General features: G+C 39.1%; 2 pseudogenes; both read left to right on the forward strand.

The window, feature by feature from the left end:
• The first annotated feature begins 21,928 nt into the window (after nt 1-21,928).
• LOC148123737 (neural cell adhesion molecule 2-like) lies at nt 21,929-22,903 on the forward strand (annotated as a pseudogene).
• Nucleotides 22,904-24,335: 1,432 nt separating this feature from the next.
• On the forward strand, nt 24,336-25,614 carry LOC113450075 (GTPase IMAP family member 7-like; annotated as a pseudogene).
• Nucleotides 25,615-26,539: the final 925 nt, after the last annotated feature.

A 26,539-nucleotide genomic window follows, 5' to 3' on the forward strand; every position in this document is an offset into this window, starting at 1 on the left:
GATACGGATTATAGTAGCAGAATCTTGAAAGCGTCTTCCTTTCGCTCCCTCTGACACCAAAGAGCATCAAGGCAGGACAAGCCTGAGGTTCTTTCTCACCCCTTCCCATTTTCCTGGGGTGAATTTGTGTTTTCTTAACAGCTGCCATGTATTTTCTGCAAGGCTGTTTCTCTACTGCTCTACACCACCTTCCATTCGCCAATGTCGACTCACTGGAGAGAGCACTTCTCTTTCAACCAAAGAACCTCTTGTTAAATCTCCTCCTTTCTTACAAAAGAGGCTGTCTTTTTTGAGGGACAGTTGGGGGAAACTGGGGAGTTTGGTCTACTCGGCCGAATTGATTCCAGACAATGATGCAGTCACAAGGCAGAAGAGAAGGGGGACATTGCCCTGACTTCCTGGAGGAGAGGGACAGGGAAGGAGTAGAATATACTCGAGGGGCGAGTCAGAGTGCAGGTTCTCGCCAAAACCTTTCCACGCTGGGTCCTTCTTGGTGGAAATCAGGCTCCTGCTGGCTCCTTCCCATCTCCTTAGTGTCCCTCAGCTCCATACCACATGCTTCTTCTCCAGCTTCCCCTTTGGGGTCAACTTTGTCCCACAGGCACTCCTGAAAATCAGTGCTACTTTTTTTGAACATTTTTAAAAATTTTAAACAACAAACATAAACAAATACTAAACATACAATATTGAATAAAATAAAATCTTCTCTTTTTAAAAATTTTTCTTTATTAAACAAATAAACAAACACAAAGACACACAATTCTTACAATAAAAAACGTTGAATGTGGTACAGTTTCCCTAACATCAATTATTGTCATTACATCGCTAAATCCAATAGTAATATTACATAATTTTCATCTATACACTTTAAATACACATATAATCATTCCTTATTCTCCTTGATCTTCCTCATCTCTAGCCAACCATAAAATTTCTCCCATGTTTTATAATAATCTGAATCTTCCTTATTTTTTAGTACTTTTGTTAATTTATTCATTTCTGCACACATTGTGATTTTCTTCAGTATTTCCAATTCATTTGGCATGTCTTTATTTTTCCAATTCTGTGCATATGCCAACCTTGCTGCAGTAATTACATGAATCATTAAATACAAGCTTTCTTTATCGTGTTTCCCAGTATTAATTCCCAACAAAAGAACTCAGGCCTGTATTGTTCCACACATTTCTTCTATCCACCTGTGTAAATTTTGCCAATATTTTTGGGCCTCCTTGCAACTCCACCATAAGTGATAATAAGTTCCTATTTCTTTATTACATTTCCAACACATAGGGGAAAATTTAGTGTTCATTTTTGCCAATCTTGATGGTGGTATATGCCATCTATAAAATAATTTATACAGATTTTCTTTGAAAGCTATCTCTAGTGTCATTTTTTTATTTCTATTCCATAGTTTCTGCCAATCATCTAATTTAATGCTTTACCAAAATTTTTCATCCATACCACCATCGTTTCTTTCACTTTTTCTTCTTCTAATTTAAATTCCAATAAAACTTGATATATTTTTTTAATCATCTTCTGCTCAGGTCCTAATAAAATTTCATCTAATTTTGTCCTAGTTCTACTAATTCCCCATTCTCTCTTATCTTTTAAGTATTTTGATTGGAGTTGCAAATAGGCCCACCATTCCACCTCGATTCCCTGGTTCTTCAATTCTAGTTTGTAGTTCTCCCTTTTCATTTAGTATCTCTTCATAGGTGATGATTTTCCCTTGGCGCAAAAGGTGTGGGTGCATCAATGCTTCCAAGGTTGATAACCAAATAGGAGTTTCTATATACATTTGTCTTTTTATCTTATTCCAGATGTTTAAAAGAGTCTGTCTCACTTTATGCCTATGCACATAACTATAACCTTTTGATTTCTCCAGCCAGAGAAAGGCATGCCAACCTGACTATAAGTTGTAACCTTCTAGTATCAAAGTTCTTTTATTTCTATGGTTAATCCAATCTTTCACCCAAGTTAATATTGCGGCTCTGTAATACAACTCCCAGTCGGGTAGGCCAAATCCTCCTCTTTCAGCAGCATCCTGCATCAACTTTAGCTGAATTCTTGGTTTCTTCTTCTGCCAAACAAAATTTGTTGTTATTCTATTCAAATGATCAGAAAACTTTTTTTTCTAGTTTTATAGGGGCATTTTGAAAAAAAATTTGTAATTTGGGCAGCACATTCATCTTTATTACTGGTATCCTTCCCATGAAGGATAGCCCTAATTTGTCCCATTTTTCCAAATCTATGGTTATTCATTTTATTAATGGGTCATAATTGTCTCTTTTGAGTGTTGTATATCTTGCCAAAATAGTAATTCCCAAATATTTGACCTTTTCTACAATTTGGATGCCCATTCTTGTTACTAATAATTTTCTGTTTATTTGTCATATTTTTAGAAATAATTTTTGTTTTATCCTTGTTGATCTTTAGCCCCACAACTTCTCCAAATTTTTCTAAATTGTTTAATAATTTTGGTCCCAAATTTTGTGGCTCCTCTAATATAAAAAGTAAGTCATCCACAAAGGCTTGTAATTTAAATTCTTTTTTTATTTTTAAACCTTTAATTTCTGTTTCATTTCTAATTATTCTTGCTAAAACCTCCAATGACATAATAAAGAGACGTGGCGATAATAGGCATCCCTAGCTGGTTCCTTTTTGAATTTGAAATTTGTCTGTTATCTCCCCATTCACCAAAATTCTGGCTTCTTGTTTTTCATATATTGCCGAAATTACATTTAAGAATTTTTGTCCCAGATCCATATCTCTAATTTGCTGCAAGATGAACTTCCATTTAACATTATCAAAAGCCTTTTTGGCATCTAGAAACATTAATGCAACTTGATCACCACTATGGTCCTCATAATATTCTATAGTATCCAGAGTTGTCCTAATATTATTTTTGAGTTGCCTATAGGGAAGAAATCCATTTTGGTCTGAAGAGATAAATTAATTTAAATTTTTTTTGAGTCTTTCTGCAATAATTGAAACAAAAATTTTATAATCAACATTAAGTAGAGATATCAGTCTATAGTTTCCAGGGTCCATAATATCACATCCATGTTAGGTATAATTGTTATCCTCACTTCCTTCCAAGATTTAGGGATTTTACCTTCTTCTAACACTTCTAGGCAATTTACTATTTAGTGTATCCTGTTGTGAGTTATAAATTTCCACTGGGAGACCATCTGGGCCCGGGGCTTTGTCATTTTTCTGCTTATTTATTGCCCAGTGGATTTCTTCTATTGTTATTTCTCGATTCAGGATATTTTTATCTTCTTCTGAGATTCTTGTCAGTCCTGCTTTCTTTAGATGTTCTTTTATTTTAGCATCTGCTGGGTATTCCTCCTCTCTATATAGTCTCTCATAGTATTTTTGGATTATCACTCTTTTTTCTTCCTCTTGATAACAGATCTCTCCTTGGTCATTTCTTAATTTAGTAATCCACCTCTTTTCTTTTTGTTTTTTCAGTTTATACGCTAGCCAGCGCCCTGGTTTATTAGCATTTTCAAATTGACATTGTTTAGTCATTTTTAATTGGTGGGCAAACTATTCTTTCTCTATTAAGTTTATTTTATGTTTTAATAGTTCCATTTGTAACTTGAATTGCTTTTCCTGTGGTGTCTCTTGTAATTTCTTCTCCAAGTCTTTATATTCCTGTTCAAATATTTTCCTTTGTTGTTTTTTCTCTCTTTTTTTTTTTTTGGCCATATATTTTATTGCTACTCCTCTTATCATTGCTTTGACCGTATCCCAATTATTTTGTGGGAGGTGTCTTCCTCTTTATGTTCATCAAAGAAAAATTCTAATTCTTTTTTTAGTGTCATATTAAATATTTCCTCTCTTAAGATCGATCTTTGGAGTGTCCATCCTATACTTTGCTTTTGGCCTTTCCAGCTAAAACTAATCATACTAAGATCTGCCAGAAAATTTGGTTCAATACTTATTTCAATTAATTCTGAATTTAATTTATTGGTCATCCGTGTCATATCGAGTCTCGACCATGATTTATGCCAATTAGAATAATATGTATATTGTTTTTTCTCCAAATTTCTTTCTCTCCATGGGTCACAAATATTAAAATCCTTCCTCAAATCAAAAAAACTTTTTGGTAATTTCTTTTTTTTTCCTAATTTTGTATTGTTCCCCTTATAGTCTAATAATTTGTCAACAACTGCATTGAAGTCCCCCATAATACAGATTTCTTCATATTGCAACTCTTTGAGTCTATAATACAATTTTTGGAAAAAAGATTCTTGTGGGCCGTTCGGTGCATATATTACTACCAATAAGATCTTTCTATTTCCTAATTCAATTTTGATCATCAGAATCCTACCCTCGTTATCTTTATAAATTTCTTTAGCAGGGATCCATTCCTTTATATAAAATGCTACCCCTCTTTTCTTTTGTACATCAAGAGCAGAAAAAAAATTTCCCTAATTTTTTATTTTTTAATAAATATTTTTGTTTTTCTAAGATATGTAGTTCCTGAAGTGCTATTATGTCAACCTTTAATGCCTGTAAATTTTTAAACAATTTTTTCCTTTTTACTGGGGAGTTTATGCCATTAATATTCAATGATATCAGTTCACACCTATCCCAATTTTTATTGATTCCTTTGTCTAGTGCCCCTTGTAATTCTAATCTCCTTAGGTTCTTTATATTCCTCTGTGGATTCACTTCTTCCATTCCTTTTCTCTTTATTAGTTACTAAATCTCCTTCTGTATTTACTACTTCCCTTTTCTTTCCTTCTCGTCCACCTCTCTCCTGTGTTGCTTCTTCTGTTTCGTCTTCCCTAGTAAATTGTTGATCAAAGAAGTCTTCCGCTTTTTCAAGGGTATCCAGCCTAAATCTCTTTTCCTGCCATGTTACCATGATACCCTCCGGCACCAACAATCTAAAATTTACATTATTTTTTTATCAATTTTGATGTTAAAAACTGGCATGGCCTCCTTAAATCTCTTACCCTCTTTGGAATTTGCTTTAAGACAGTTAGTTGTTGACTTCTGGTTTGGGTCTCTTCAGCGACAGACTGAAATCTGTGATCATGCGCGGTTTCAATCTGTGCTCACCGCTGGAATGCCCCGATCCTTTGGATTCGGGGCTGAAGCCACCCTGTAGAAGTGAAGAGTGGGGAGATTGCTAGCCAAGTGGAGGGGAGCCGCATCTCTCCTCCTTGGCTGGTCTAAACTCCCTTCCCCAAAGGCAGTTGCAGCGGTGGTCAGAAATGGCCACCTCAAAGAAGAACCTGACTGGATAAGATTGTGCAGGAGGAAGACAAAGAGGAAAGCAGGACAGACCGGGCTAAACAACAGAGAACATCTAAGCAAGGTACCCTGAATCTAAAAGTACCTAGAGGGATACTTCTGAAAGAAGATCTTTAAGCGGCAAAGGAGAGAGAAAAGGAGGTTAAAAACCCTTTTTTAACCTTTATATTGACAATTACAAATGGTATGGAAAGAAATTTATATTAATCTATTTTGACACTAATAGGCAACCTTAAGCTGAATTCTAAGTGTCAAAAGGAGAATAAAGATTTTTTTCTTGGTCATTTTAAAGCCCTAAAAAGGAGAAGAGTGGAGGCAAAAGGGTGGGACTTGGAATAATGGAAAAATTGAGTGCCACCTGGAAAAATAAAGAGGATTAACAGTGCAACTTTGAAAAGACTCCCGAGGATACATTGTAACTGAAATCTTATTAAAAGATACAGTAACCTACAGAAAGGAAAAGTAAAGGAAAGAAACAAGAAGCAACAGTCTGGGATCATTTGGTGATTTTTTAAAAAAGTTTTGGGCATTGGTTTTTCTTTCTTTTTCTGTTTTCACTTAAAGTCAATCGGGTGGTTGTTCAAAAGTGTTTAAAATGCCATCACTCCTGGAGGAATTGAAGATGAGTCTTTTTTTTTTTTTGAAAACAATTTTATTGGTTTTTTTAAAAACAAACAAAACAAACAAAACATAAAAACATCAGCTCTCTTCCGTACATATATACAAACAGTGTGTCGGTTGGTTCATCAATTTTGTGCATTCATTTCATAGTCCCAATTACGGTTATGTTACATAATAACTCTTATTATCAATCCAAACTTATATGTCCTCATATCATTATTAAAAAATCATTTGACTATAATTTTATTCATTCATACTTTATGAGATAACTATAATTTAGGTAATTTATTCTATAACAAATCATATAATCATACCAAATCTATCCTAAAAAACACTTTGTAGATATGATGTCAAATAAGAAAAGAAAAAGAAAAAACAAAGATATTCCTTATTATCTAGCATTCTAAATATTCTATTATTGTATTATATCATCCAACCATTGATAAAAAAGGTCCCAAATTTTATAAAATCGTTTATCTTCTTGCTCTCTAATTTCAAATGTCAATCTACTCATCTCAGCACATTCCAATATTTTCTTAATAATTTCTTACTGCAATGGAATTTTCTCATTTTTCCAATTTTTAGCAAATACAATCCTAGCCGCAGTTAATACATTTACAATCAGATATTTCAAGTCTTTACTATATGCATCTGGTAAGATTCCCAATAAAAAGAACTCCGGTTTCAAATCTATGTGTTTCTTTGTCATTTTTTCCAACCACATGTGGATTTTAGTCCAGTATTTTCTAGCATCTTCACAAGTCCACCACATATGGTAGTATGAGCCAGGTATCTGATGACATTTCCAGCATTTTTCAGATTTATTCTTGAGCATTCTTGCTATCCTTGTTGGGGGAAAATGCCACCTGTAAAACATCTTATACAGATTTTCTTTATAAGCTGTTGACATTGTCATTTTATAATTTTGCGACCATAATTTTTGCCATTTCTCTAAATCGATCCCATATCCAAAATTCCTCCCCCAAGCAATCATAGTTTCTTTAACTTGTTCTTCCTCTAGCTTAATTCCCAGTAAATAACCATATAGTTTTTTAATCACCTTTTCATCAGTACCTGTCAAAATCTTATCTAAATCAGTCTGTTTATCATAAAATCCCTCTGTTTTAGAATCTTCATCATACCTTGAGTGTATTTGCAGATATGAAAACCAGTTCATCTTTATACCTTGTTCCTCTAGATCTTGTATCGATTTAAGTTCACCCTTTTCATCTAGTAATTCCCCATATCTAACTGTTTGTTCCTTCTTATAGATTATAGGGTAGGAAAATGCTTCTATAGTCGATAACCAAACTGGAATTTTCAGATAACATTGTTTTTTTATCTTCTCCCAGTTTAACCACAAAGAGTCCCATATATAATGTCTTCTAAAGTAACCTTGTGTTTTAGTTCCCTTATACCATAAAAAAGCATGCCAACCCAACAACAAATCATGACCTTCTAGTGTCAACAATCTAGTCTTTCTTAGTGTTATCCATTCCTTAACCCACATCAAATTTGCAGCTTGGTAGTACAACTCCCAATTAGGCAGGCCAAAACCTCCTCTAATTCTAGCATCTTGCAAGAGCTTTAGCTTTATCCTCGCTTTCTTACCTTGCCATATATACTTCAACACAATTTTATTTAAGTCCTCAAAATAGTCTTTTCCGACCCTAATTAGTATTGTTTGAAACAAAAATAAGATTCTGGGTAGAATATTCATCTTGATTGTTGAAATTCTCCCTATTAATGACAGTTGTAAGTTTTCCCATTTCTTCAAATCTAAGGCTATCTGTTGTTTAAGTTTAATATAATTATTCTCTTTTAATGTACTACATCTTGATGTCAAGTATATCCCCAAATACTTAACCTTGTTCGTAACTTGGATTTTCAACAGGTCTGCCAGTTCTTCTCTTTGTCTTAGTAACATGTTCTTTGACAAGATCTTTGTTTTAAGATGAGTCTTAAAAAACAGAAAGAAGATGCAGAAAGGGGAGGAAGATCCTTTGGCTTCATATTTGAATCTTTTGAAATGGAGATCCTGAACTATGAAAAGCAAAAGGAAAAGCTTCAAGAGCAAGAAGAAGGGTGGGACAAAGAAGAAGCCATTTTCAATGATCAAATAATGCAAAGTGTGTTAATAAGGGGAAAAGGGGGGAAAGAAGTTAAAAGTTTGAGATCAAAAGGAACAGCCAAAAAGAAAAATAGTCTGAAAAGGAAGTATAACAGCAAGGAGAAGCAGAAAAGAAAACCACAGAAGGGAAAATGAGAGAGAGAAGGGTATAAAAAAGGGGATGAGAACAAGGGGGGAAAGATAGAAAGGGAAAGAACTTATGAGGGACAAAAACAGGAAATAAAGAAAAAGGGGAAATGTACTAGGATTAAAGGTATTTGCTCAGCTAGAAAACACAGAGACAATGGTTAAATTAAGTTAAAAGTGAGGATTCTGCAAAGGTACAAAAGATAGTGTTGTGACAGTAGAATACTGTAATGAATCAGAAATGAAATAAGTAAATAATCTATGAGATAAAACTGTATAGTTATGTAATGGTATGTTTATTTATAATTAATGCAATAATAAAGAAGAGAGGGAAACATTGCAATTGTTTCTAAAGATTGATAAACTATTGAAAAGAAATGTGAAAGATTTATAAGGAAATTTATACCAGTTATTAGAATGAATTTGAATAATTATTTTGCTTATTAATAGTAAATAATTTATAAAAGTGTAAGACTATCCAATGGTATGCTTATTAACAGTTAAGTAATAATGAAGAAGGGAGGGAAACATTTCAATTGTTCTCAAAGATCAACAGATATTGAAAAGAAACGTGAAAGATTTACAAGGTTCATACCAGTACTAGAATGATTTTGAATAATTATTTTGTTTACTAATGTTTATATATACAGTATGTATTGTTTTTGCAATGTTTTTAGAATTTTTCTTTTTACATTTTCAAGGGGAAGTACCAAGTAGAGTCTGAATGATGAGATCTACATGATATAAAATAGATATTAGAAATTTGAATGTTATAATTTTAGAAAGCACAAATTCAATGTTTAATGAGATTTCATATGATAATAACAATAAGATTTAAAGGTGTTGCACTTCGATTGGCAATTATAGGGGGAATTTTGCTTCTTAAGAATGTTGGAAAAGAACATATGAAATTGTAAACAAGACAGACGAAAGTATAAGTACAATGAATAAAAAGATATAGAAATTTAGGTAAAAGAAATATAATTGAATAAGAAGAAAATGAGATAACCATAAAAGAAAATTAAGCGAAGTAAAGGGAGAAATCATGAAAAGTTGGGAAAAGAGTAATAAGATATGAAGTTAAATACATAAGATGAATATGCATATGAAATTGTGTCTGTATGGAAATGTGATAACCCGGAACCATGCTGTACTCAAATAAGATGTTTTATTTGTTTTGTTAAAACTCAATAAAATTTTATTTTTTAAAAAAAAGACAGTTGTTTACCCGCATACTCAAGTGGCTCATCTCTTGTCTTGTGTAGGATTTCATCTCATATGGATTTTTTGACTAGTCTGATGTGGACTTCTCTTGGGAGATTAAACCTTCTCGCATAGTTTGTTTGAACTCTATAGACTTTGTCTATTTCTGTAAATATCTCTTCCTTATCTATCTCTAATATCTTTGCCGGTATATCAGCCATCACATCCAATACATTTTCTTGTTTCTCTTCCTTCACATTTTGAAATCTTAGGTAATGGGCTGCCTTTTCTACTTCCCAAAAAATTACTGTTGTCTCTAGTTCTTTATTAGCTTTTTCTAGTTTATCCGTTAAGTCATCTACCCCTTTTTTTTCTTTAAGCACCTTTGTCTCAATTTCTACAATTTTTTTTTATTTTCCCTAACCTCTTGTTGAAAAGCTTCAAATTTTTTGTCTATCTTTTGTATCTTTTATTTTAATTCTGATCTCACCGCCCCCATCTCATTCTTCATATCCTCATGGTTTTTAAGCATCATCTCTTGTATATTCATCATCAAGCTTTGTAAGTCTTTTATAGAGTTTGATCTTTCTTTTGGAAGCATTTCATCAATAGCCCTCTGTGTGGAAGGACTTGCTGTGGCTGTTGTAGTCATCATTTGTGTGGGTATTTTCCTAACTGTACCAATCCTAGATATGTTTGAGGTGCTTGTCATATTAAACAGTCTTATCACTATATTATTTTTAATCCACCTCTCCCACCTTCTCTCCCTCCTCCCCAATCCCTCCACCTCCCCCGCACTTCACCCCCCTCCCTCCCCCTCCTGTCCTCCTTCCCTTTAGTAACACAGTATCACTCTAATTCTCCTACTATCCTCCTCCAATAATCAATTTCTATAGTAATCTATAACAGCCTTAAATTATCAGATTTCTCTCTTCAATTTCTTTTAAATCTATAATACGTTAATATTAACAATAGTGCTATATCTTATTTAACCAAATTTATAAATCTATTAAGTAACTACTTTTAATGATTCTACAAAATATATACTTTATTATAATAATGCTTTTTAGTAATGTTAAATCCTTGATGCAACGTCTATTAGCAAATATTTAAATATATCAATTTTTCAAATCTCTTAAACCTCTTAGCAATTTTAAATAATGTCAAAAAAAGAAAAGGAAAGAAAAGGAGAAAAAGGAAAAGGAAGGAAAAACAAAAGGAAAAGGAAGGAAAAGAAGACAAGGGAAAGGGGAGAGAGAGAGGGCAGAGAAAGAGAAGGAGGGTAACTAATAAATTCACTTTCAATTAGATAGTTATTAAAGAAGGCACCAATAAGATTTGTTCAGTTCTTTCCTGAAATGTCTTCACCCTGCGACAAAGAGGAAGAAAATAATCCAAAAGAGAAAGGTCCAGTCCTCTAGCAGTCACCGTTCTCTCCTTTTTAACTTTGTTGCAAAATGTTGCTTTTTCCCATCTCTGCTTCCAGTAGATGTCTCCTCAATACAATGTCTTTCTGTCTTCTTTAGATTCGCTGTGTCATTCTCCAGCCAGCGTCCATTTCCTTAGGAAAACCTTTTTTTTGTCCTTTTTTCTTTCTTTTTTTAAAAAAAACAAATTTTATTAACTTTACAAAACAATACACAAACAATCAAGGCATAATAACATAAAAAATCTTTTCTAAAAAAACCAATAAAACATACAAAATATTTCCAAATTGTAATATGTATATTTACATTATCTGCTCAACTTCATATCTTATCCCAATTTCTCCTTTTCATTCTATTATCCAAATTATATTTCTTACTAATTAAAATTTTTTGCCTTTCAAGAACAATACACAAACATACAAGACATAAAACATAAAAAACATAAAACATCTTTTCTGAAAGCTGCTTGATCCCGAGTTAAAACTCTTCGCACAGACACAAATTCAAAAATCATATTTAGTTTATATATCATTCCATATCTTATTACCATTTTCAATTTTTTATATAGCTTCTTCCCTCTTTTATCTTTCTTAGTTTTATTTTATTTATCTTATCTCAATACAATTCATAATACTTATCATTCTTTGTCTGTTCTTTTCCAGTTATCCATTCATCTTTTCTCTTTAAATATACTTCTCCTGTACACTGATTGAAGTGACGCCTTTGACTCTTTCCCCTAACTTAATAATACTTAATATAACACTTACATTATATTGGGATTCTGATTAGTACATTCTAAAATTACACAATAAATTTTATAAGAAAAGAAACAACACTACAATTACAAAATAAAAGCATATAAACCACCATCGATACCATTAAAAAGCTAATCATATATATTGATACTCATTTATATCTTAAACATTTTACTCTAAATACACATATAAAAACACAATCTTATGTACCTTCCAAAATCCCTTTTTCAATTAGATTTACCCATTGTCTCTAAATAGGTTTTGTTTCTTTAAATCTTGCTTCCCACCATTAAGGCTTCTCATCCCCTCCTTTCTCTCTTGTTTATTTTTCTCCTTGCCCTTTTTACCCCATTGTCTCTCTTCCTCCCTTTTCTTCTTCTGCTTACCCCCTTTTTGTTGTTTTCTAACCTTGTATCCACCTTTCATCTCATTTTTCTCTTTTTAGATTGTTTTTTCAAACCTTAAAATCCCCTTTTTCTTTTCCTCTTCCTCCTCCTCCCCAAAGAAAACCCATTGTTCATCCAAGATGGCCTCTTCTTCTTTATTCCAGTCATCCTGCTGCACAGTCATTTTTTCATAAGTGCATACCGCCATTTCTAGAAATTGAAAAAGAGTGCCCAAAGTGTCTTTTCCATCTTGCTCTTCTTTTTTATATTTTTGATATTGAATTTTTAGTTCATCCAGAAGCAATGCCATCATGAAGAGAAAAACTTTTTCAAAAACAACCACCCAAGTATTTTTAATCAAGAATAATTCCAAAAAGTTCCAAAGTCACTAAGAGATCCAAATAAACTATTTCTTTTAATACTTTTTTTTCTTTCTTCTATTTCTCTTTCTGGGGTTACTGATTGATCAAAGAGTTCCCATTAAAATATATCTTTCTTTAAAGTTCTAGGCAGTCTCCTCCTTTTTCAAGTTCTGCTCCAAGAATTTTTTTTTCCTCTCCCCCCACTTACAACAGCAATTTCCCTTTAAACGCTCAGAAATCCATACCTCAAATATGGGTTTTCCAATTTCTGAAGTTGTTAAATCCAGTGTTCAGAGATCCTTTATCCCATGTCTTTAACTTTCAAATTGAGTTACCTTCGGTGCCCAGATATATTTTCCAAATCTCCATCTGCTATTTCTATGGGGTGGGAGAGTGAAGAAAAAACAAGTTTTCCCTTGACAGCTTTCTCCGCTGCTTTTCTCTTCTTAGGGATACAATGTATCTTTCAGGCAATTCAAGCAATTCTATTTCCAGGGTTTTAAAGGTTGTTATTTTCCTGGCTCAGCCAGCACTTTCACTTCTGATTCTTCTTTCTCCTTCTTCCTCCAGCACAATCTTTTCCAGCTGCCGGCTTCTTTGTGGCGGCCATTACTGACCGCCGCTCCACCGCCTTGAGAAAAGGAGGTTATGCTGGGTGAGGAGGGGGTCTGCGACACCCCCTAACCCCTTCCCAGATCCTCCCTATCTTCGGCTGCCTCTACAGGGCAGCCTTATCCTCCAGACCCATCAGGATCGGAGGCACCAAGATGGCTAGCGCAACAGGGATCGCGCACAGTCGCGAATCCCCGCCGCTGCCGAAGCCTGGCAAACTGGAAGGCCCTTTTTTTCTTTCTAAGTCACTCCAAAATCAGTCTAAATTCCAAAAAGAAAAAGTAAACAAGGATAATCCTCCAGTCCAGCGTTAACAATCAGCACTTCCACTGATCAGCCTTCTAATTCTCCTGTCCAAATCACTCTTACTTTCACAGCGTCCCTCTAACAGAGACTCCGCTGTCTCCCAATCCTCTCCTGATCGTATATTTCAATCTCAAAGCAAAACTTAACAGTTAAGCAGCTGATTATTTCTTCACCCCATCTCTTGTTTGGCTTTCAGTAATCTTCCACTCGTTCCGCTCGTCATGTATCTCGCCGCTCTGTCATCTCCTTAACACGAGCTGACTCCGATTGCTCAGCTATTTTTCAATGCAATTGTTTTGCGCCTCCTCTTCGATTAATTTCTAATTCACTTTCAGGTTGTTACTTTTGTTGTTTAGCTGTACCTTCATTCCGCTAGTTCACTGCTTGTATGACCAGCTGTCAGTGCTCATGGCCGGCCATTAATGGTCGTCCGCTCCACTGTCCGCTTGTCCCTGGTTTACCCCGATTTCCAACACGGACCGCCGTCCGTAGCTTATCTTCAGAGACGCCTCTCCTTTGGAAGCCCTCCGAGCTTCCTGTAAACTCCGTAGAGTTCCGCAGAACGGGGATAGGGTCCACATTTCGCAAAGCTACCTGCTCGCATGTCCCTTCTCCCTGACAGCTGGCTCCGCCTCCTTGAAATAAAATCTTCTTTCCATTATACAGTGTGTTGGTTGGTACAAATCTCTTGTGCACAATATCAACAGTCATTCCATCCTATTTTTAAGTTACAATTCATATCATATATAACTACAATCCATTTAATGTAGTATTATTATAAAATCATTATCAGACTGTTATTACCAATTTATCCCAATTTTTTCGAGCAGAATTCAACTATTATAAAACCTAATTTATAATATCATTCATTTCCATTTAATCAAGCATAAGATATAATATTATAATAATTGCTTACAACATATCTTTCTATTATTTTACCATAACTGTTATATTATATTTCTATTATATTATACTGTATTTCCCTATTTTCTTATCTAACCATGAATAAAATAGATCCCATATTTTATAATATTCTTTTTCTTCTTGCTCTCTAATGGCAAATGTCAATCTACTTATTTCTGCACATTCCATTATTTTCTTTATCACTTCCTCCTCTATTGGAGCTTTTTCATTTTTCCAGTTTTGCGCAAATACTATTCTAGCTGCTGTCCTAATATTAACAATCAAATATGTCCATTCTTTACTGTAGCCTTCAGGCAAGATACCCAATAAAAATATCTCTGGTTTCAAGTCTACATGCTGTTTTGTCATTTTTTCCCCAACCATTTTAAAATCAGGGCTATTTTTGACAGCATTATCTGAACCTGTAAATCTCAGTTGTCTCGGAGTGACCCTCGAAGTCCGGTGGTCCACCTCTGGACCCCTCCCCTCAGACCAAGCCCAGAGGTACAACCATGGGGTGGAGAGTGGGGAGGGTGTCTGACCTGAAGAAGAGAAGATAGTGGGGACAGTGGTGGGAGTAAGAGCTGCCTCCTTCCAGAAGACCCCAATTCTTCTCCCTCTTGGAAAAGGGGTGCAAATTTCAGGAAGGCAGATTCTGGGGGAACAGACTCCCAAGGAGTAGAAGCAGCTCTACAGAGCAAGGGGGTCTCCAAACTTGGCAACTTTAAGACTTGTGGACTTCAACTCCCAGAATTCCTCAGGTAGCATGGTTGCCTGGGGAATTCTGGGAGGTTTTTTCTTTTTCAATATTTTTTTTATTTTCATTTTACAACAAAATTATCCTTGTGTGAACAGTGCGATCCCATTGTTGCAGCAATCTCGTTTTCAACACAGAACAAGAGACCACGAGAGGTGGAAGAATTCAGGTTTATTTGCGCAAAGCGTTCAGAGCATTAACATGACAAATTCTGAACCCCCATTACATGCTGGGGTTAGTTCTTTTATACCTTATGATGATTTCAGCCCAAGCCTGGGCGTTCATCTATGACCTATTTACCAAATATGGATTTTATGCTTACAAAATACATAAAAACATATTTTTCCTGGGAACAGAACATAATAAAGAGGATGTGGTAGAGAAGACAGGATGTTTGTAAGTATATGTTATCTTTTACCGTTATCTTACACCTACAGAAATGCTTCCATGACCTTTCCTTGGTTGCAGCTTCCTTGTTCTCAACTTTAGGTACATTGTTAACTTCCTCTAAATAGATTTCCTAATTATTCAGCGTAATACAGACAGAGTTGCTTTCTGTCCTTATGACTTATATATCAGAGAGTTATAATATGCTCAGGAGCTAGCTAACTTATATAAAATGTATCCCTTTTCTGGTCCTTCTTCACCATAGAGTCTTACATTTTGTTACAAATATGACAATGTTCCTCTTCTTTAATATACTTTAGTTGATGATCTTTGAACATTTGATATGAATACTTATCATTTGGTAATTTATCTATCTTAATCATTCAATATTACAATATATTATTTTTGTGTCAATCTCTATATTCTTAACCTCAGTCCTTTTATGACCGGCTATATATTAATAATCCTATTTGCACTATTTACCAAATTTATAGTTATAATCTCAATTCACAAATATATATGAAATTATAATTTTCCATTATTTATCCCCTTTTTCATTTCTAAATATGCCACTATTATTTAAAAAAAACACCCTTTCTGACCACATTTGATACCAGTATACTAGTATTCCTCATATTTACATTAGTAAATCATGCAGTTCTAATAATAGTTATTTTTATTAAATTATAGCCTTTCATTACCTATGTTATGTTTCACAATATTAGTTTTGTGTCAGTCGAATTCCATGTGTCATTCCTTTACCTACAATAACATGTTAACTTTCTTATTTATTACATTTATCAGTTATATAGCTTAAGTAGTAGTACACATTTCTGTCAGATCATGCTCTCATTTTCTTTTCTTTTCTTTTCTCTTTTTTACCCATCATTCCTCAGGTAGCATGCTTGGCTGGGGAATTCTGGGAGTTGAAGTCCACAAGCCTTAAAGTTTGGGAGTTTGGGAAATCCTGCGATAGAAGAATGAAGGAGCAAGAGAGGTCCTTTTCTTTTTTTAATAAGTTTTTTATTTATTTATTTAACTTGAACATATCACCTTGTCTGGGTACAAACGTCTCTGTACTATTTCAACTACAAACTTTACAATATTCATTAAGTCAATAATCATGCTCAAATCTTACAATAGTCTTTGCTGCCCTCTGCTGGGCGGTTGTGGAACTCATTTCTCCAACACATTTCCTATTTCTCTTCTTGCAAAGTAAAGAGACTTCAGTGTGACTCATTCAAGAAGAATCTGCTTCAAACGAGGAACTGAACAATTTTGTTTATTTTTCCCATTGGTCTTTTCTGAACGCCCTGAAGAGAAAGCAGGAGGCGGGGCTTTCCTTACAATTCCCAGGCTGAGCCTTGAACCTGGGACTGCAGAAAGGTGGTCCAGCCTTTGAAGGAAGTGGGCTGTAGCTGCTCCCTCTTACCAGGCTCAGAGGGTAGGGCAGGTAAGAAGCTTCCCAGAGTCACCTGCAGGGGTGGAATTCAAATTTTTCTACTACTGGTTCTGTGGGTGTAGCTTTGTAGGCATGGCTTGGTGGGTGTGGCAGGAGGAGGATACTGCAAAACCCCCATTCCTTCCCACCCCACTAAGCTGCTTTCCAGCTCTGTTCTCCTGTGCAGGGCAACCAAAGGAGACCCAGCCGATCAGCTGGGACTCAATGGGAGGCAGAGAAGAGATGGGGTTGGTGGGACCAGTCAGAGGTGGGATTGGCCGGTTCTCCGAACTACTCAAAATTTCCACTACTGGTTCTCCAGAACTGGTCCGAACCAGCTGAATTGCCACCTCTGGTCTCATGCTTTGAGGAGGACCCTCCGCTTCCTTCATCCTTTCCCCCAGCCTCACAGGCTGGAGCAGAACACTGAAGAAGACCTCAAAGGATGGAGAGGAAAAGTTGTCCCCATTTCAGGGAGCCTTTTTTAGGATCTTTAACCCAGAAGAGCTGATGAGATGCCATCTTGTGGCTGGAAGGGTGGACTGCCTCAATGGGTTTTCTGAGGACTTTGTTCCCAAGACCACCTGACCTCCAAGGTCCCCTCCTACTCTGTCCTTCTATGATTCTGTAAGGGTCTCTTCCTTGGGCTGAGGATTGGACTAGATGACCAATCCAACTCTCTCCTTCTATGATTCTGAAAGGTTCTCTTCCTTGAAAAGCAGGTGAGACTAGAAGACCACCAAGGTCCCTTCCAACTCTGTGATTCTATGATTCTGTAAGGGTCTCCTGCTTGAGCATGGGGTTGGATTAGATGACCCACGAGGTCTCTTCCGGCTCTGTTACTCTGAATTGGAATGGGAGGGGTTCCTGCCTGGTGATTCCAAAGATGAACCCCTCTTCCTTTTGGGGGGAAGTTCTGGAGAGGGGGTTGTGTGGCAGCTCCAGAGGTTTCTGCATGAAATGGATTATCTAGACCTTTTAGCAGTCATCATAATTCATACTTGGATATGGCACAGAAATGGCACTGGTTGCACTTTTTGATGATCTCTGTACAGGATAGAAAGTCAGCATCAGTACATAAATGGCAACAGGCAAGAGAGTAAAAAAAAATACACAGAGGCAAGCACATTGACCTAAAATATTTATTATGGCAAGAGAAGTGATGAAAGAAAATTCAATGGACCCAGAAGTGGGCTGAAGCTGGTTCACACCAGTTCTTGTGAACCGGTTGTAAAGATTACTTACAGTTCGGCAAGCCAGCAAATCACACCAATGGCTGGCCCTGCCCCCACCCGTTTTACAGCCTGTTTTGGGGGGCATTTTCAGGTAGTTTTTTGAGTTGCTTTCAGGCTGTTTTCTGGGCCAGAAAATGACCTGAAAAACAGATTCAAAATCCCCAAAATTGAAAACAGCCCCAAAAACGGCCAAAAACCAGGCCCCAAAATGGGTGGGGGCGGGGCCAGCTAGTGGTGGGATTAGCCCCAATCAGCTGAATCCTACCTCTGCCTTTGATGCGAGTGGCCAGGAGTCGGGGTTGGGTGTGACAAGTGACGTCACTCGTTCCGTCACTTGACCAACCAGTCATGCCTACCCAGCCCGAGAACCGGTTGTTAAAAAATTTGCAGCCCACCACTCAGTAGACCTAATTTGTTCTCTCATCAGAAAACAATTTGGCTGATGTCATCACAAGGCCATGGAAGATAGAAAGACACAAAGATCTTGTGGAACAACTCGGTTTAAATGCTGTCCAGCTATCAAATTGGAGTGGTTCTAAGATATGGGTGTCAAACTCACGGCCCATGGCCACCCGTACCCCCGGGTTTAACGAAGAGGGAAAAAGTCCTGATACGTCACGTGACAACGATGTGACGACATGAGTTTGACACCCCTGTTCTAACAGATATTTAATTTATTAACTCGAACAGTAAAGTGTACACTGGGCCAGAGCACACAATTGTTGCTGATTGGATGGAAGGCGCGATGGGCCCCTGCCTGAGGCAATCTACATTGTGAATGGTTGCTGGGGGAGAAGGGGGAATTTCTCTTTTTCCTGCCTTTTTTCTTCTGTGTCTGCTGTTCTGGGGTTTACCTGATGATTTACCTCATGGTGCTCCTGCTTCCGTGGCCATGTTGTTTGCCGTATGTTGTAAATATACTGTATATTCATTTATAGAAAATGTCAAGTTCGCATCAGAGTTTTCTGACTCCGCTTAGACACAGGCTGCAAAATTCCCTGACAAACCGAACCAACATCAATGGGTGGAGTGCGGCTTGTGCCCACATCCTGCATCCCCTTGGAGAGTCATCGCATCGGTCAGTCCTGGCATCCTCCAGAAGTTTCTTCTCTCTTACAGGGAACCAGAAGTGTCAGCGACACGCACGAGCCAAGCATGGCCCAGGCCAAGGAGACAATTAAGACCCCATCCCTGGGCCGCCCCTTCCAGCTGGGCATGCTGTATGACTGCCGCAAGGATACCCTCATCCCGGGTAGGAGCTGGAAGAGAAGGAGGCAGATGGGCATCTCCTGTGGGAAACTCTGGAGGGAAGAAGACTGAGGCTGCCATCAAAGCACAGGGTCAGCCCAGGGAGGCTTCAGAGTGGGACTCTTGGGCCCATGGTCTGCTAATACCGAGTTTCCCTAAAAGTAAGACCCAGTCTTATTTTCTTCTGGGTCCTGAAATAAGCACTAGGCCTTATTTTTGCGGGGTGTCTTAATTTTTTTGAGTGCCCCTGCGACGAGGCAGAGGTGGAAGTGCCCAACATGCACACCAGCTCACCTTAGGGGCCCCGTGGCTCCATGCCCCGACAACTACCTTGCTGCAGCAGCACTGGCAGCCATGTGCAGCAGGAGCCCATGTGACCACTGGCTCACTTCTTTCGGCACCACCACAGCACCGGAGCAGGAGGCCAAGCGATGCAGTCAGGCAAAAACAGAATAATAAAAACAAGGGCAAATAGGCTGGAAAAACAGCTTCTATCCCAGGGCAGTAGCTCTTTTGAATTCTACAGTATAGTGCAGTGTTGGTGCGGTGTCGGGGGTTTTCGGTTTAATGTGTGGAGTGTGAAGAATGTGTGTTTATGGTTATTTTCATGGTCATGATGTGCACTGAAGATGGTGTTTGATTCCATCGTACAAGGTGCAATGACAATAAACTAAACTAAACTAAACTAAACTAAATTAAAACGCTCCATCCCAAGTGCTCCATAGAAGAGAAGAGAAGAGAAGAGAAGAGAAGAGAAGAGAAGAGAAGAGAAGAGAAGAGAAGAGAAGAGAAGAGAAGAGAAGAGAAGAATAGAATAGAATAGAATAGAATAGAATAGAATAGAATAGAATAGAATAGAATTCTTGATTGGCCAAGTGTGATTGGACACACAAGGAATTTGTGTTGGTGCAAATGCTCTCGGTGTACATAAAAGAGAAGATACATTTGTGTTGTGACTCCGGAGTTGGAATCTGTTCCGTTGGCAGATGTGAGCTCAAGCGAAGAGGAAATGGCAGTAAATTATGAGCCGGCTCTGTTGAGCGATTTGGATTGCAGTCAGGATGAGGAAATGGATTTAACTAGGAGAGGAACCTGATTTAATAGAGCTGTCAGGACCTTCGACCTCCTCTGATTCTTCTCCTCTGGCTAAGCAACAGCTGGGAATAGCTAACCAGGAACACTTGCGAGAGTTTTCTAGTGGGGAGGAGTCTTTGGAAAGAACCTGGCTAGATGTGAGAAACAGACGTAAGATGAGGCGTCAATCTCAATTAGGAAGGAGGCGTCGAGCCAGTGACTAATTAAGGAGATTAACACGCCCTCATAGAGGATAAAAGGAAACGGCTTGGCTGGCGAGCTTTGCCAGAAGCAAAGTGATTTATGGGAGTGAACACACGGAGAGAACTCTTGAGGCTCTGGGATTTATAGCCACGTCAGGTTTGCCAGACAGAGTTTGGATTTATTGCTGAGGACAGAAATCACTTCCACAGTCCTCTTGGGAGAGCTTGCTTTTTTGGTTCGTGATATTTTGGAACTGCTTGTTTCGTTTTGCCCTCCTGCATTTAAAGGGGAGACATAACACATTTGTCAAGAGTCAAGAATCATTTGGTACAACACTTAATAATAGTCATAGGTACAACACTTAATAATAGTCAATAAGCAATCAAATCATACTAGGTAACAGTCAATATAAATCATAAGGATGCAAGTGACAAAGTTACAGTCATACAGTCACAAGTGGGAGGGGATGGGTGATAAGGAGTGATGGGAAGATTAATAGTAATAGTAGTGCAGGCTTTGTAAATAGTTCTACAGTGTGGAGGGAATTATTTGTTTAGCAGAGTGATGGCATGGGGGGGAAACTGTCCTTGTGTCTAGTTGTTCCGGTGTGCAGTGCTCTATAGCCTCATTTTGAGGGCGGGAGTTGAAACAGTTTATGTCCGGGATGTGAGGGGTCTGTAGACATTTTCACAGCCCTCTTTTTGACTCCTGCAGTATACAGGTCCTCCATGGAAGGCAGGTTGGTAGCCATTGTTTTTTCTGCAGTCGTAATTACTCTCTAAAGTCTGTGTCTGTCTTGTTGGGTTGCAGAGCCAAACCAGTTATAGAGGTGCAGATGATAGACTCAATAATTCCTCTGTAGAACTGGATCTCAGCAGCTCCTTGGGCAGTTTGAGATTTTAGGTCATGTGATATAGTAGAACCTAGAAATTTGAAGGTCTCTACTGTTGATACTGTGTTGTCTAGCATCGTAAGAGGTGGTAGTATGGGAGGGTTTCTTCTAAAATCTACCACCATTTCTACGGTTTTGAGTGTGTTCAGTTCCAGATTGTTCCAGTTACACCACGAGGCAAAGTCACTGAAATGGTTTGGAAAATGGTTTAAAAAAGGAGTTCAGATCTCACAGAGGGTGGCGAAGTGAGGGATGTGCAGGTGTGTCTCAACAGAGAAGATGCATTAGAACATGTGATGAAAAACATGGCTTCCCCACAGAGTGGGAAATCTCCCTTGAGATCCAGAGGTGCCTAGCAATTCCCATTCCTCTCTACTCAGTCAAAATTCTTGCCAGAATCAGCAAAGTCAACAAGGTCCCCTCCTGAGGTCAAGAAAGGCTTGGCTTGGTTTGAGGACAAGGAGAGGACCATCAAGGCTCGCCAAGCTGCCAAGTCCATAAAAGACTTTTTTAGCGTCAATCAATCCAATAAGAATGTCCGCTTTGTCGTGGCCTCAGTCCCAGATGTGGTCACCCCAGGAGCCTCAATGTGCCTTTATGAAGATGGAGATCTGATCAACAAAAACTTTGAGTTGCCCTCAAAACCTCTCCATTTCCTCATAACTGAACTGAGACACGACAGCATTCAGCTGAAGTTTCAGCCAGCTGAACATGGAAAGGCTGCCATCTCCAGCTATCTGGTAGAGTACAAGGTTGCAGGGGAGAAAAATGGAAGACCGTGAGGACAGAGGACACCAGGGAGATGTTCCTGCTGAAGGATCTTCTCCCAAACACAGAGTACCAGTTCCAGTATTCTGCTTATTGCAAGCCGGGCCGTAGTAACACCAGTGACCTAAGCCCATCCATAAAGACCCTTCCCACCAGCCCTCCAGAGAAATTAAGAATGGTCACTGCAGCATCTTCTGTCATCTCTGTGGCCTGGATGAGTCCCAGCATCATTGCCTCCGGAGTTGTGGTCAAGGAGTACAAGGTGGGGTACAGAACGGTGGAGGCTGGAGCTGGGAAGGACCAGTGGACTGAAAAAAGGACTGGGAGTAAAACAGAGTTTTATCCCATTGAAGGTCTGAAGCCCCAGACGGCATACAGAATATGGGTGTTGGCCATGTGTGATAATGGAGCTCTGGGTGTCCCCAGTGAGGAGCTGGAGGTCTCCACATCACTGGAAGAAGATGCAGATAATGTACCCCGACAGTTCCTTCAGAAAAGCTCCCTGGTGGAGGACAGACAACTATTAGTGTTCGCCCTTCATCTGGAGAAAGTCCCCTCAGATGCCTCCACCTCCTGTCTTATGTACCAGCTTGGAAAGGAGAATCCGGAAGTGCCCAACAAAGTGATCCTGGTGATGGGAGCAACAGGATGTGGGAAAACCACTCTGATCAATGGGATGATCAATTATATCCTTGGGTGTCCAGTGGGAAGATAATTTCAGATTCAAACTCATTCATGAAACCACCCAGAGAAGCAAAGCTGAAAGTAGGACATCGGAAGTCACAGCCTACATGAGAATATGGAGGAAGCCACAATACTTGTGCTGAAATGTTCTGGAAAACAAGCACTGAGAGCATGAAGGATTTCTTTGATTCATTAAAGATGCTGGAAACCAAAAGTTTAACCTTGACCATGGAGGTTGTTCCGGACTAGCAGGCTCGAAGCCTGCAAACCTGATTGGCCCGCTGATAGCCGATCGTGATTGGTCGCCATAGACTGATGCAATTGGCCAGTAAACGGGCTGCCGCAATTGGCCCTGCCAAGAGCGGCAAACTCAAATCGCCTTCATTGGCTGCCTAGCCGCAGCCAGCCCTATATAAGGGGCTGCTGCAGCTGGGATTAGTTGCTCAGATCTGAAGTCACTAATAAAGAGCTGTTGTTGCTATCTGAGTCTTGCCTCCGTTCTTGAACCATCCTCCCAGATCTAACAGAGGTCTTCAAGGAACATCAGGAGCTGGAAGCTGCTCTTAGAAGACCTCCCCCTCCTAAAGTTGAGCAAGTATACCCAAATAGTTTCCAGATCAGTATTGATCCAGTGGCCATCGGGAAACCTTCCATCTCCAGGTACCAGGTAGAATATCGGATTGCCTGAGAGAATTGGAAAAGTCTCAGTGCAAAAGATCCTAAGGATCAATTCACCCTGGAAGATGTCCACCTAAATCTTCAGTACCAATTCCGATGTGCAGCTGTGACTCCAGGAGGGCTCGGTCAATGGAATGAGGTGATCACTTGCATCTGTCCTATGGGGAGGCCTGCTGAGGTACCCTGACACCTTCTTTGGAAGAGGGAGGAGGAGGAGGAAGAGGGAGGAGGAGGAGGAGGAAGAGGAGGGGGAGGAGGAGGAGAACAGCCTGATACCAGTTGTGGTTGCTCTATCTCTGGCAATTTTAAAGAAAAGACTGGGCAGCCACTTGTCTGAAATGATATAGGGTCTCCACCTTGAGCAGGGGGTTGGATGAGAAGATCCCCCAAAGTCACCCATTCCCCACTCCATGGGGCAGGGGAGGTTCCTGAGTGGTTGGCCGGGAGGAGGGGGGAACCTGGAGGAAGACAATCTGGGGCGACCCTTGGAGACAATCTGGAGCTGCAGTAGGAGCAGCTAAAGCCCCAGAGAACAGGGTCTCTTAGAGCATGGAGCTGGCTGTGGGGAGCTGCCAGGCACTTCCAACATCAACCCCATCATTCCTGAAACCCCAAAGTTCAGACTCCCAAGAATTGATAGTCTGCAAAGAAAGGGGGTGGCGTGGGGGGAAGGATCAGGAGGGTCAGCCTCAAGGGCAGTGAGGGGGGATGGCCCTTCTTTACACCCCCTCCAATTCCTCCCTGTGTCTTCTGAGGGAACGGAGTTCCTTGCAACTTCCCTGCAAGGCAGCCTCTCCTTTGGCTGACTCTGTTTTGCTTTTCATGCAGAAATCCCAGGTTTTGTGCAGTGCGACTGGTCTGGAAATGGCTGGAAGCATCCGAGGTAAAGTCTTGGTCCCTGGGGGGGGGGGGTGGAGGGGGTGGAAGTTACTGTCCTGGGTGGCAGGACAGGCTACGATGGCCATATGCTGTTGACCACTCCCCTTTTTCCCTTTGGGTTGCAGGGCCTGAATGGAGGATCGTCCTGGTGGGTGAAACCGGAACAGGGAAAAGTGCGACAGGAAACACAATCCTGGGAAGGGAAGTCTTTGAGTTTGAGGGATTATTGCAGCCAGTAACAAAAGCATACCAAAAGGGGAAGGTGCAGCTGAAGGGCAGGAAGGTTGTGGTTGTTGATATGGCTGGCTTTTTCCCTACGCATCTTTCACAGCAGGGTATTGCTGCAGAAGTGAGCAAGCGCGTGAAGTTTTGCTCCCTGGGTCCCCAAGTCATTCTGCATGAGGTGGATCCTTTTGGTTTGTTTCTGGAGATGGACATGGCTCAGCATATCAAAGAGATTTTTGGCCTTAAAGTCAAGGATTACATGATCCTCTTGCTCACGTGATTAATTGAAAGATTAATTGAAAGGTGAATCTCTTGACAATTTCATATCTCGCAAATATAAAAAAAATAGAGAAATATATTGCTGAATGCGGAAACCGGTGTCTGGCTTTCAACAAGGTGAAAGGGGCACAACGAGAGGCTCAGGTGGCCGAACAGATGACCATGATTGATGATCTGGTGGAAATGAACAGAAATGCTCCTTGTTACACAGAAGACATGATGAATGTCAACAAAAGACACAACTTCTGATTGTTTCCCTTTCCATCAGAGACCAGAAAGTCTCTCTAATTCAGCCTCTTCTGCTCCCAAGGTGGCAACTCTGCCAAACTCAAGCTTCCAAAGGCATTTTTGCTGTCGCAACTGTTATCGCTTCTCCACTTCCAATATATTATGGGGGGATTGAAGGGGGACATAGAACTTGGGTTTCAGACATCAAGATGCCAGTCGTGAGTGTCTAGATACTTTCAAAGACATTATGTAAGGAATGCTCTACTCCTAGTTTGGGAAAAGGTTAAAGCCAAAAATTATATGAAAATACCAGTCTGGCTTTCAACAATGGAAGCACAGATACATCCAAATGTGATAAACCTGGGAAAGATTGTAACGTATATATTTTAAATGAGAAAGGGAAACTTAAAACTAAACAGGAATTGCCAAATCAAGGGGTGAATGTCGCATGGTGGCCACACTTGCAAATACAATCAGAAGGCGAAAAAGATGTAAAGAGATATGGTTTCTATAAAGAGCCAACAATACTTGATCAGATGTGAGTGGGCGGAGCTGGTGTCACGACGGTACGGTTTGCAATTGAGCTCCAAGATTGCAGCCGATATCTCAGCCCCTGGTCGGTCCAAACGGACCTAAACCATCCCGTAGAGATGGTGATAGTGAAGGGCACATCCTATGGATCCCAGGGACATTGCAAAGTCCCTGGTTTATCCAGGGGAAGCCCTTTTGCCAGCGGCGGAGAGGCAGCCATTAAGCTGCTGAAGTTGGGACAGCTCCGGAACGGAAGAGACTGAAAGAGAAAGTGTGTCGGTTTGGGTGAGAACTTTTTTTTTTACTATTATTCTGAGACTTAAAGGACACCCTAAGAAAAAGGGAAATCTGTAAAAGTTTTGACAGAACTGAGTAAGCGGCGGTTTTTAAATGGAAACGTCAAAGTGAGGCTTGGCTTTTTACTTTTTCACTTTTTTTTTCTACTGGACTTCTATCGCGATTTAGCTTTGTTAACTGGACTGGTTTTTTTCATATATATATTTATTCTTTCTTCTCTTTTTTGATTTTTTAATTTTTTAGATTAGAGGCTCCCTTTAGTAATCTTTTTATATATAGAACACAGAAAACTCCAAGACCAATAAACACAGACCAAGACTCCCAACCAATCAGGGTGAAGAAAAAACCATTCTGGCACAGCAATAGGCTGCCCCAAATTTAAATCTGAAACCACTGTAAAAGTCTGACTCACAGATGAACACTATACAGAAGCCTGATGATGGCAGATGAGATTCTGCCGAAACGTTGCTACAACTTTAAAAGCACAACTACAATGACGTGGGAAAATACCCGAACAAAGCCGAATACCATACATGTAAGTACCCATGAAAACTTAAGAAAACACACACACACACACACACACACACACACACACACATATATATATGTTATGTCCCACCTTCAAAAAT

The sequence above is a fragment of the Pseudonaja textilis genome, unplaced genomic scaffold, assembly GCF_049901715.1.
Source record: "Pseudonaja textilis isolate UNSWEBS1 unplaced genomic scaffold, rPseTex1.2 PTEXSCF20, whole genome shotgun sequence".
NCBI lineage: Eukaryota > Metazoa > Chordata > Lepidosauria > Squamata > Elapidae > Pseudonaja > Pseudonaja textilis.